The following is a 13,114-nucleotide window of genomic DNA, read 5'->3' on the forward strand; positions in this document are numbered from 1 at the left end:
ACCAACACATTATATAGACAATGAAGCAGAGTCTGCTCCCATTTGTTGCATTATTCAATTTGATGCCATCCAAGCAGAAATATTCACTTTGTGATACATCTCTCCACTATCTTCTCTGCTCCTTATAACTAACTTGTGGGTCTCAGACCTGAAGCAATAACTTTTTTTTTCTGCTGTTGCGTGATCTGTTGAGTAATTCCAACATTTTCTGTTTATGCAACACAGTGAGACAAACCAAGCAAGTTCATCAGATGGCCTCTTCCATCTTAACAGTTGCTGAGGCCCGAAGAATGTTCTAGGGATGACTTGTCTTCACTTTTTTAACTTTTTTTTAAACTTTATTTATTCGCTCAAGATACAGGTAATAAGTAACATATATAACAATAAACTAGACATGAACATTACATTTTATATTTTAGATAAAAGAAAAAAAGAGAGAAAAAAAAGAGAAGAAAAAAAGTAACTCCGCCCCCCCCTTCAGCCTCCTAAGGAGGGGTATGTCCACGTCTGCTCTCCTAAGGAGAGCCATGAAAAAAAAGAAAAAAAATTAAAGAAAAATGAAGCATACATATTAAAATTTAATCAATGTAAATCAAAATGTAAATATTCTAAATATAACAACCACTTATGAAGAAAAAAATTATAATTATCACACAAAACATGTGATTTTTTCCATTATTAAACAATATTTCATCTCATTATGCCACCTATTAATATCAATCATATTTGTATCTTTCCACGTACTAGCAATACATTTTTTCACTACAGATAATGCTAAATATACAAAAGCAAGTTGAAATTTATCTAATCCCAGACCTTTCAAAGGTTGCAAACTACCCAATAAAAATACCGTCGGGTCTAAAGGTATTTTAATCTTATTCAGGTATTCTAAAAACAATCGAATTGTTTTCCAAAAAGATTGTATATTTATACATGACCAAACCACATGAAAAAAAGTTCCAACCGCGTTACTTTCACTCTTTTTACACGATAATACAAAATCATACACCTAAGAATTAGGAGCAGGTGTAGGGCATATGGCTCCTCAAAACTCTTCTGCTATTTAAGAACAACATACCTGATTAAGAGGGTTGGTGCGAGGACGCAGCCTTGCTTCATACCGTTGTCAATGGAGAAGGGTTCGGAGAGCTCATTGCTGTATCTAACCCGACCTTGTTGGATTTCGTGCAGTTGGATAACCACGTTGAGGGACTTAGGGGGGGCGGGGGCATCCGAGGCGCTCTAGTATTTGCCAAAGCCCTTTCCTGCTCACGGTGTCAAAGGCTTTGGTGAGGTCAACAAAGGTGATATAGAGTCCTTTGTTTTGTTCTCTGCACTTTTCTTAGAGCTGTCTGAGGGCAAAGACCTCAGCGGGTTGGTCACGTCTCCAGAATGGAGGACCATCGCCTTCCCAAGATCATGTTCTATGGCGAGCTCTCCACTGACCACCGAGACAGAGGTGCACCAAAGAAGAGGTACAAGGACTGCTTAAAGAAATCTCTTGGTGCCTGACACATTGACCACCGCCAGTGGGCTGATATCACCTCCAACCGTGCATCTTGGCGCCTCACAGTTCAGCGGGCAGCAACCTCTTTTGAAGAAGACCGCAAAGCCCACCTCACTGACAAAAGACAAAGGAGGAAAAAACCCAACACCCAACCCCAACCAACCAATTTTCCCTTGCAACCACTGCAACCGTGCCTGCCTGTCCCACATCAGACTTGTCAGTCACCAACGAGCCTGCAGCAGACGTGGACATACCCCTCCATAAATCTTCGTCTGCGAAGCCAAGCCAAAGAAAGAAAGAAAAGAACTGATTTGACTGTCACCTTAACTCTGCATTCCTGACCAATGCTGGTAACCATTCAGTTTCTTGCTTATCATGAATTTTTCCAAGTCATAGTATTCCAGTGTTACTAAACAACTACTTTGTTGTTCATGTTTCTGAAACCTGTTGCTGCTGTACTGAAATATTCAATATTTCCATGACAATTTCAGTATCAGTGACAATTTTGTTTAATTAGAATTGTTTTCTTGTTTGCTGATGGATTGTGGACAATTCCTAATTGTCCCTGACAAATTTGTGTTAAGCCACCTGGTTGAACATCTGTGGAAGCTGTGATGAATAATATACTGCAACAGAGCTAATGGGTAGTAAATTCCAGATTACAGTCACAATGAAGAGACAGGAATACTTTTTCAGTCAGACTGGAGAACTTCAGCTGATAATGTTTCAGTGCATACAACTCATTTAAATGACAGAAAATGTATGGTTGGAGGTGATATATAAGAACCTTTTATAATGTGTTAGATTCTATATTGTAAGTGATGTACAGTGCAATCACATGCTGGAGGAGTGAATAGAGTGCCAATCAATCTTGATATTCGCCCCAGTATTCAGTATGTGATTTACTGTATATTTAGACCAAGGTTTGTGACCGAATCCAATCTAATCAGTGAGGAGGTTGTTAGTGAGCAATTATAGCTTGATTTCATTGTCATTAAGCCTTTAATTTCCTTGTTAATGTTTGACAGAGAACTGATGGAGCAGTCATGTGCTAGATGGGATCTATCAGCACATACCTGGGCAACCCATCACATTATTGGGTAGATGAATGTATTGGAACAACATGATGTTGTGGAATCTGATTAACTTTCAGTCTCTGGTGCACCTAAATGTAAGTTGGTATCATGTTGACTGAATCAATTTGGATTTTGTAACGCTGGGAACCTCAGAGGCATGTCTACCTGGATTTTCCAAATACTAGGAAATAAGCAGAAATGTTAGCTTTCACAGATGTATATTTCAGACACAAAAACCTTTGTCCTTAATATGCTTGATTCCAATGACCATTTCATCTCCTGAGTGCCTCATTTTGAGCAACTGAATTTGTTGAACTTTTTTCATTTCGAGGTGTGATAGTGCCAAGGCATATTTTAGATGATGGTCTCACTCTCATGGGCAGATGTATCTTTAACAAGGGTGTGTACCTTGTCATTCACAGAGGCTGAGTTTCATTCAGGTCGAGCCCTGTTTGCTATCAAGTGACTGTTGATGATGCGTACAGAGTGGATTTGTTTTCTTGGTGCTCAAAGTGCAGCAGTACTGTATAATTCACTGAGTCGATGGAATCACAAGGCAATTCCCTTACCTGTGATTGATCTGATATCATGACATTTCAGGAAGTTCACAATCTAGATGACCGGTGGGGGGGGGTTGGGGTGGAGTCTACCATGGTGCTGACTACTCGGTGAGTTTTTTAATGGGTGTAACTGGATGATGAATAAGGGGTCTAGCTGAATGGGTTAATTATCTCAATGTGATATTGACAAGCCATGCCATAAATAGACAGTGCATGGGGCGGGCTTTGCTGGACGGATTGCATTTGGGATGCTTTTGCCACACTAGGAACTACTTTGATGTTTGTTTCCCTTGCTTAGTTCTGAATTTTGATTTCTGAATATGTTTCTCACCACCATTCTACTTTCTCAATCCAGGGAGCCTTGAAGAATTAGAAGTCCTATTTAGTTTGACCAAAATGAAAACATTGGCTAACCTGATGTTTCACAATAGACACTTACAAGCTGCCTTGTAAAATGTGGTTAACCAGTTAGCGCCCCATTCACAAGACAGCTTGAAAGGATCCGACCCAGTCAGCGTGCTCCCTAATCAACCGGGTCCCTGCCCTATCTCGGAGGTAGTCAGGGAACCCAGTTAAACTTACCTAGGTCTCGTTCACCAGCAGCTTGAAAATGAAAATGGCTGACTCGTTTATTCCAGTGACATCAGCGCTTGTGTGTGTGCATCACTGGACAGCACGATGGCATCAAGTTCAAATATAGAAGAGGATCTCAGCAGTGCAGGTCGAAAGGGAATATTATAACATGGTTTAAACATGATTCCCACGAAGTGTAAGGTTAAAATCTTTTACTTCATTTCATTCATTTGGTGGAAAAAAATAAAGGCATGGATTATTTTCTAAATAGGGAGAAAAATTCAGAAAATGGAGTTCCAAAGGGACCTGAGAGACCTAGTGCAGGATTCCTGAAAGGTCAGCTTTCAGGTTGATTCAGTAGGAGGATGACAAATGCAATGTTAGCATTTATTTTGAGAGGACTGAAATATAAAAACAAATATATAATGCTGAGGCTTGATACGGTATTGATCAAACCACATTTATCATATCACTGATTGTTTTGTGATACTATATTTGTGATACTATATCACTGATCATTTATACTATCACATTATCCTCACTGGCAATCACCACAGTGTGCGTAGGCCACTGCTCTACTCTCTCTGCACCCATGATTGTGTGGCTAAGTACAATTCAAAACGTATCTACAAATTTGTTGATGACACCACAGTTGTCGGCAGAATCACAGTCAGCAATGAGGGAGCGTACAGGAGTGAGGTACATCAGCTGGTTGAGTGGTGTCGCATCAACAACCATCGTAAGCAAAACTAAGGAATTGATTGTGGACTCCAGAAAGGAGAAACCAGGAGAACACAAACCAGTCCTCATTGAGGGGTCAGCAGTAAAGGAACTTCAAATTCTTCAATTTCAACATCTCTGAAGACCAATTTTGGGGCAATCATTTCAATGCAATCGTGAGGAAGGCATGCCAGTGGCTATATTTTGTTAGGAGTTTGAGGAGAGATATGTCACCAAAGACTCTTGCAAATTTCTGCAGGTGTACCTTGAAGAGCATTCTGACTGGTTGCATCACTGTCTGGTATGGAGGTGTCAATGCACAGGACAGGAAAAGGCTGCAGAATGTTTTAAACTCCGCCAGCACCATCATGGGCATTAGCCTTCCCTCAATTAAAGACATTTTTACAAAACAGTGTCCCAATAAAGTAACTTCTATCATCAAGAACCCTCACCATCCAGGTCATGCCATTTTCTCACTGCTACCATCAGCAAGGGGCACAAGAGCCTGAAGACACAGTCAACAATTTTCTTCCTCTCTGCCATCAGATTTCTGAATAGACAATGAACCTATGGACACATCCTCACTTTTACATGATAATTCTTCTTCTTTTGTTAGTAAGTGGTCTCCGTATTTGAAATATATGCATTTAGATATACTTTGAAATGTTATTAACATTTATAATTTTTTTTATATATATAATCTATTTTTTTTTTGCTCCCCTTAAGGGAGCTGGCTGAAAGAGTGGGAGGGTGGGGTGGGGTTTTTTGTGTGTTTTTTTATTTTTAAAATTATTTTTTATTATTTGTTTTGTTTTGTTTTTTGTATATATCTTTGTAAAATCATTTTTTTTATTATTACTATACTGTATGTTATGTTTTTCCTATCTTTTAAATAAAGTTTGGAAAAAAAAGAATGCTCCTGGGAATGAAAGGGTTAATGAGGAGTGTTTTATGACTGAACCTGCATTCACTTCAGTTTAGACGGACGAGGGGAATCTTCTTGAAACATATTGAATGTTGAAAGGTTGGATAAAACAGACAGAGGAGATATTTTCAGTAATGGGAGACTCTGGGACCAGAGGGCTCAGGTTCCGAATAAAAGGACATCCATTAGAACAGATATAAGGAAGATTTCTTCAGCCAGAGGTGATGAATCTATGGAATTTGTAGCCATATCATTTGGCATATTTTAAACAGAGGTTTATAGGTTCTTGATTAGTAAGGACATCAGAGATTATGGAGAGAAGGCAAGAAAAGAAAGAATACATCAACCATGATTTGAATGGCAGAGCCCATGGGGTGAATGGCCTAATTCTGCTCCTATCACTTATTGTCTTATGAGTCTAGGGTTATGGGTTATTCAGCTGATAGAATTATCACTATTCTGATTACATAAAAATATTTATTCCAGTGAGCTGTTGAAATATCTAACTTATTTTCCCTGGGGTGTGTTGATTTCCTCTCTCCTGATCATTTGGGAGCAATTGCAATGAACAAAAGAATAGAAAAAAAATATATAATTAGCCCACATCACAAAAGTATGAAACTTTTCTGTTGTCTTCAATTTATTTTGGAATAAGCGTCCTGCTCCAGGCCACAAATTGTTAACTTGGTAGTGATATCTAATGTTTGAATAGTATAATGAGCTTTTGTTTCATTTAATGTGGAGATCACTTTAAGGGCCAGAACCAGCTGCAACCATTCAAAGCTGTGGAGAGACTGGGGAGCAAAAAAAAAGTACTGACTGGACCCAAATTCACTACTTTGGAGAGGAGAAGAAACATTTGTTGCTTTTTCCAAGGACATAGCTGGTGAGAGTCATGGGTGAAACACTGAAGAAACAGGACATTATTGACCACAAGCCATTTCATGGAATACTGAGATGGAGTGACTATGTGTGAAATGGACAATTCAACTGATTCTCCCTGTCAGGTGAATTGTTGAACCTCACCCTGACCAAAGAAAACATCACTTTGATTGACCATACCTAGGTTTTGGAGCCATTGTGGAAGTCGCTCGTTTCATTTCCCCTATGCAAGGAAAGGGGGAGTTGTGACAACTGATCATATAAAAGGATCTTTTCTCTGGAAGAAACTCAAACAGGATTCATGAGTTTTCAGCTGTTCAGTCACTCAGTCTCTCCCACCTCCTTCATGATTACTTCAGTGCATCAGTTTAAAAGCCTGTGTTTCAACAAGGGATTTGTAAGATTGAACTTTGGAATGACTTTCCAGAATTGTGCCTAAGTTGTAATGGTTTGGGTATCTCTCTCTCTCTATCTCTTGCGCACATGCACACACGCTCGCACACAGTTGAGGGTGGATTTGAAAAATGTGTTATATTATTAGTAGTTATTAATAAAAATAGTGTTCTAAAATTTTAAAAAATTAGAAACATAGAATCATAGAAAATAAGAGTAGGCCATTTGGCCCTTCAAGTCTACACCACCATTCATTATGATCATGGCTGATCAGTACCCGGTTCCTGCCTTCTCCCCATACCCCCTGGTCACAAGGGCCAAATCTAACCTACTCTTAAATATTGACAGGGAATCGGCCTCAACTACTTCCTGTGGCAAAGAATTCCACACATTTAGCACTCTCTGTGAGAGAAATTTTTCCTCATCTCAGTCCTAAAAAACTTCCCCCTTATCCTTAAACTATGGCTCATGGTTCTAGTTTTTCCCAGCATTGGAAACAACCTTCCTGTGTCTAGTCTGTCTAAACCCTTAAGAATTTTTAAAGTTTCCATAAGATCCTCCCTCAATCTTCGAAATTCCAGAGAATACAAGCCTAGTTTATCCAACCTTTCTTCATAAGTGAGCCCCTCCATCCCTGGTAACAGCCTAGTGAACCTTCTCTGCACCCCCTCCAAGGTGAGGATGTCCTTCCTCAGATAAGGTGACCCAAACTGCCCGCAGTACTCCAGGTGTGGTCTCACCAAGGCCCTGTACAGCTGCAGCAGGATCTCCCTACTCCTGTACTCAAATCCTCTCACTATGAACGCCAACATACCACTCGCCCTCCTCACCGCCTGCTGCACTTGCACATCCACTTTGAACGACTGATGCACAGCAACACCCAAGTCTCGTTGCATCTCCCCTTTTCCTAAACAGATACCATTTAAATAATAATAATCCTCTTTACTGTTCTTACCTCCAAAGTGGATAACCTCGCATTCATCTGCATTTAACTGCATCTGCCACATGCTGGCCCACTTGCCTAACTTGTCCAAATCACCCTGCACTCTCCTAGTATGCTCCACACAGCTAACCCTGCCACCCAACTTCATATCGTCTGCAAATTTCAAGATACTGCTATCTATTCCCACATCTAAGTAATTGATATATATATCATCAACAACTCCGGCCCCAGCACTGAGCCCTGTGGAACCCCACTAGTCACTAGCTGCCATTCTGAAAAGAACCCATTTATTCCTACTCTTTGCTTCCTGTCCCTCAACCAATTCTCTACCTTAATACCATATCTCCTATTCCATGCTCTTTAAGTTTATATGCTAGTCTTCTGTGTGGAACCTTATCAAACACCTTACTAAAGTCCAGATATACCCCATCCACTGGTTCTCCCCTATCCACTCTACTGGTTACATCTTCAAAAAACTCTATTAGATTTGTGAGACATGATTTCCCCTTCACAAAACCATGCGGACTCTGTGCTATGATACCACTACTTTCTAAATGTACTGCAATTACATCTTTAATAACCGATTCTAGCATCTTCCCTACTACCGATGTCAGGCTAACTGGTCTGTAGTTTCCCGATTTCTCTTTCCCTCCCTTCTTAAAGAGTGGGGTTACAATGGCCACCCTCCAATCCCCAGGAACTAATCCAGTATCCAAAGAGGTTTGAAACATTATCACCAATGCATCCACTATTTCCTGGGCTACTTCCTTCAGCACTCTCGGATGCAGATTATCCAGCCCTGGGGATTTATCCGCCTTTAATCCCTGCAATTTAACTAATACAGCTTTTCGACTTACAATTATTTCCTTTAGTTCCTCCGTCACAATGGATCCCCAATCCTCAAAAATTTCCTTTCGATTAATTATGTCTTCCTTGGTGAAGACAGAACTAAAATAGTAATTCAACCAGTCTGCCATACCTTTGTTCCCCATGATCAACTCACCCGTTTCTGTCCGCAAAGGACCCAGATTTGTCTTAACTAACCTCTTTCTCTTAACATGTCTATAAAAGCTTTTGCAGTCATTTTTATGTTCCCTGCCACCTTCCTCTCATGATCCCTTTTACCTTTCCTCATTAATCCTTTTGTCCTCCTCTGCAGAACTCTGAATTTCTCCCAATTGTCAGGGATATTATTCTTTTTGGCTAATTTGTCTTTGGATTTGACACTCTCTCGGATCTCCCTTCTTAGCCACAGGTGCGTTACCCTCCTCGATTTATTCTTCTTACAAACTGGGATGTACATTTTCTGCACTTGCTCCAAGCTATCCTTAAATGACTGTCATTGCATTTCTACTGTTAATCCTTTAAGTACCATTTGCCAATCTATTTTAACCAATTCACATCTCATACCATCAAAGTTACCCCTCTTCAAGTTCAAAACCTTTGTATCCGTATCAACTCTGTCACATTCCATCCTAATGAAGAATTCCACCATATTGTTGTCACTCTTGCCCAAGGGGTTCCTCACAACAAGATTACTAATTAACCCATCTCCATTACTCAATACCCAGTCTAGAATGGCTCGTTCCCTCGTCGATTCCTCAACATGCTGATTTAGGAAACAATCCTGCATACATTCTAAGAAATCCTCTTCATCCTTACCCTTACCAATTTGGTTCACCCAATCTTCATGTAGATTAAAGTCACCCATTACAACTGCCACACCTTTGTTGCACGCATTACTAATTTCCTTCATGACTCCTTCACTAACTTCACTGCTACTGTTAGGTGGCCTGTACACTACTCCCACTAGCATCTTCTGCCCCTTTGTGTTTCCCAGCTCTACCCATATGGATTCCACATCCTCTACACTGATGTCCTTTCTTTCTATGGCATTCACCCCTTGCCTTGCGAATTTCTTTTGCTGTTTGTCTGTGATGTAACAATAGAAGCATTAAACTTTATATTCTTGCTCTTGACGTTTTTAATTTCTAATGTCACAGAATTCTTATTTTTTTGTAGCACTCAACTTTCACTTCCTTCTGTACAAACCAAGTGCATGGATAAGAATTATACTCTATCTCACTACCATAACTTATTGGCTGAAACCCTCAAGACACCTGACATTCAGATCCTACACAACTTCCACACTAGAGTTAAATAGGTCCTTCTGTGCTGTGGAAACTACAGTATAACAACAAGAGATAACACAGCTGTAGAACCGAACAAGTGCCCAAAGTAATCGCAAATTCTTTAACACGTGAAATTTTGGATCACTCAGTTTTAAAAAATTAAAGATATACAAAGAAAAGCAAAGGCAATGCAGTGAATGTAATGTAAAAATATATTTTCAAAATAGGTGAAGATAAGGTCCTATATTATAAATCATGATACATAGCAGAATGGAATGAAAGCTTCCTACAAATTAGAATGAGCTGGATTGGTAAAAGAAAATAATTTCTGGATTTGCATAAATGTACCAATACCTTAAACCTATGATTGAGGGGCTCAGTAGGACAATAACACCTTCAACAAATTTGCTGATGAATCCACAGTAGTGGGTTGTATAAAGGAAGGGGATGAGTCCGCATAGAGGAGGGAGATTGAAAACCTAGCTGAATGGTGCACCATCAACCTCACACTCGATGTCATCAAAACTAAGGAGCTGATTGTTGACTTCAGGAAAGGAAAGCCAGAGGTTTACAATCCAGTGATCATTGGGGGATCAGAGGGGGAAAGGGGGAGCAATTTTAAGTTCTTGGAAGTCACTATCTCAGAGGATCATTCCTGGATCCATCACAGCAATGGCATCATGAAAAAAGTATGTCAGCATCTCTACTTCCTCAGGAGTTTGTGGAGGTTTGGTATGACACCATAAACCCTGAAGATTTCTACAGAAAGTGTGCTGACTGGCTGCATCACAGTTTGGTATGGGGACATCAATACCCCTGATCATAAAACCATCCAAAAGGTAAATGATGCAGCCTAGGACATTATAGACAAAACCCTCCCCACTACTGAGTACATCTACAGGGAACTCTACTGTTGGAGGACAGTAGCAATCATCAAAGACCCACACCACCCATCACACACTCTGTTCTCACTGCTGCCATCAGGAAAGAGACATAGGTGCCAAAAGACTCTCACCACCAGGTTCAGGAACAGCTGCTACCCCTCCACCATTAGACTCCTCAACAACAAAATCATTCAGAGACTCATTTAAGGACTCTTACTTGTGCACTTGATTGATCTTTTTGTTCTGTCTGTATTGCACAGTCAGTTTGTTTACATTCATTGTCTGTCTACAGTTCTTTGTTTACATGTTTTACCTGCACAGTTTTCTTTTTGGACTACTAATTAGTGCCATGCCTGCAGGAAAGTAGAATCTCAGAGTTGCATATGATGCCATGTATGCACTCTGACAATAAATCTGAAATCTAAAGTGATGTTCCATTAGAGATGGAAAAGGTGTTGTTCAATTTTACAAAAACAAATTGAATGTTAAAGATGAAATTGATATTGTGGAAAATTGCAGCAAAATACAAAAGGTAAACCATTATCATGTATTTGCAAATATAGTTCAGAACTTCCTGAAGAGGTCATGTCTGCAGACGCACCTTGAAACCTTTTCAAAATGTGAAATCATTTTACCCACTTCTTTTGTCAGCCCTTCACACTTTTCTGCTTTAATTACCTATAAAATATATACAGTAATGGCCATCAAATATTACTTTACCCTTTCTTGCTGAATTATTGAAATGCTTGCAAAATAAATCTTCAGAACAAACAGAAAAATATTGGTTAATTGTTGAGGAACTTAAATGTATCTAAGTGAATGAATTTTTCACATTAGTATCAATGAATGGGACTCATGACCTGTTTAAAAATCCTTAAAGAAATATTATTGCAGATGAATTATAGTTATCACCTTGTCATTCTTGCCAAGAACATTACATTTGCTGAAATTGTATAACTCTAAAATGGATATGCCTATAATTTAGCTATCAGATCATATGGCTTGATGAAAAATATAACTTCTTGAACTGAAACCCTGATTTACAAATGTGAATGGATGTGTTCCCTTGGCCTTTAATCAGGATGCCTTTCCTCACAGCTCATTTTTCATTTTATTATTACTAAAATTGCTTAAATCAATGTTACTTTAATCGTTTAGCCAACACTCTGACACAACAAAGTGTGCACAAGTCATCACAACGTGTGCCATCGAATGGAGTGGAATTCAACATGTTTATCGGGTTTGCAATTTTCATTGTTTCCACTGCTTAGGCACGAACATTGGGCCTAATGGCAGTGAAAGACAATTCCTTGGGTACTTGTAGAAACTACTAAATAAACCATGCAGGAAGGGAATACTTGTGATAAATTGGTACATATTGATGTTCTAACAAAGTTGGCAATCTCAATAAAAGAGACATATTGACTCTATATTGGATCATTTCCTTTGCTGTTTTATGATTAATGACAACATGCAAAGATTACTGATTATTTAATTTGCATTATTGTCCATGTGCATCACTTCTTTTTAATCAATTCTGTCATCCCCTTTAAAAATTCGATAGTTAAGCTGTTGTGGAAGTTTCATAGAAATATCATCACCATTTATCAACATTAAGGTGGTGAGGGGTGAGATCTAGATTTTTGCTATAACTATTTGGAAAGCATTGGAATGGGAAATCAAAGCAATTCTGCAAGGTATAATGTATATTGTTGGGTTCTGTAATTGTTCAAGTGTTCCTGGCAGCCAACAGGATTAGGCTTCCTGAATTTGCTTATTTAGAGTCAATCTTCTTTATTAAGATACCTTTGTGAACTTAGATGGCGCTTTCTTTTTTAAAAGTTTTTTTTTATTGGTTTGCAATAATACAAAAATTAAACAATACAATTATATATTGAAATACAAATTGCAAGAAAAGGAAAATAAAAAAAACAACACCCCCATTAACTGAAAACCCCTCCCCCTATACAAGGTTGGATCAAAACTAATATGCGCTCAACATCAGAAAAACCAAGGTGATGATTGTGGACCTCAGGAGGAAGTCAGGGGAACACGACTCAGTCCTCATCAAGGGTTCAGTAGTGGAGAGGATCAAGAACTTCAAATTCCTGGGTGTCAGCATCACCGAGGATCTGTCCTGGAGCCTCAATGTTGATGCTATCACAAAGAAGGCTCGTCTGTGGCTATACTTTGTGAGGTGCCTGTGTCGGTTTGGTGTGTCATTGAAGTCTCTCATAAACATCCTCACATGTACAGTGGAGAGCATTCTGGCTGGTTCTATCTGGCTGGAGAAGAATAAACTCCAGAAGGTTGTTAACTAATCCTGCGACATCACAGGCACCAGGACTTCATTCCATCTACATGAGGCGGTGTCTTAAAAAAGCAGCGTCTGTCCTCAAAGACCCCCATGCCATGCCCTCTTCACTCTGCTACCATCAGGGAGAAGGTACAGGAGCCTAAATATAAGCACTCAGTGGCAGAAGGACAGCATCTTTCCTGGTGCCATCAGATTCCTGACT

This window comes from Narcine bancroftii, chromosome 2 (genome assembly GCF_036971445.1).
Source record: "Narcine bancroftii isolate sNarBan1 chromosome 2, sNarBan1.hap1, whole genome shotgun sequence".
In the NCBI taxonomy this organism is placed as follows: Eukaryota; Metazoa; Chordata; class Chondrichthyes; order Torpediniformes; family Narcinidae; genus Narcine; species Narcine bancroftii.